Source organism: Tigriopus californicus, chromosome 3 (genome assembly GCF_007210705.1).
Source record: "Tigriopus californicus strain San Diego chromosome 3, Tcal_SD_v2.1, whole genome shotgun sequence".
Taxonomy (NCBI): Eukaryota; Metazoa; Arthropoda; class Copepoda; order Harpacticoida; family Harpacticidae; genus Tigriopus; species Tigriopus californicus.
The window spans coordinates 11,952,124-11,952,627 of NC_081442.1; positions in this window are offsets into that span (position 1 = coordinate 11,952,124).

Below are 504 nucleotides of genomic sequence, written 5' to 3' on the forward strand. Positions count from 1 at the left end.
TCAAATGGTGGGATATATCGCACTTTAAGTCCAGAAGATAGCACACGATGCAACTCTGTACAAGTCGATTGTCCCCACTCTTGAATACGCCTCACCCATTTGGGTCCAATTAGTTCAGCAGGTTGCAAAAGCTCGAGCAGGCTAAAATTTTTGCTAGGAATATTGAAGATATGAGAGAGCTCTCGTATTGGGAGAGGTTAGAACGGTTGGGATTGTACAGTACTCAAGAAGAAGGTACGAAAGGTATCTGATATTGTACGTTTTCAAAAGCATTCGTGAGCTTTGTCCAACCCAGGATTTAGGGTCAATTGTAGTGACCGTAGAGGCTTAATGTGCGTTTTTGAGAGCACCTTCAAGCCCTCGAGAATCCAGGCTAGTTCGAACAATGAAGTCCACATCTCTTCTTTCTCGGGCTCCTTCATTGTTTAATTTGCTTCCCTCTAATATCCGTAAGGAATACGTAGGCCTTGTGATCGGTAGCATCTTTCAAGTCAGACTTGGACA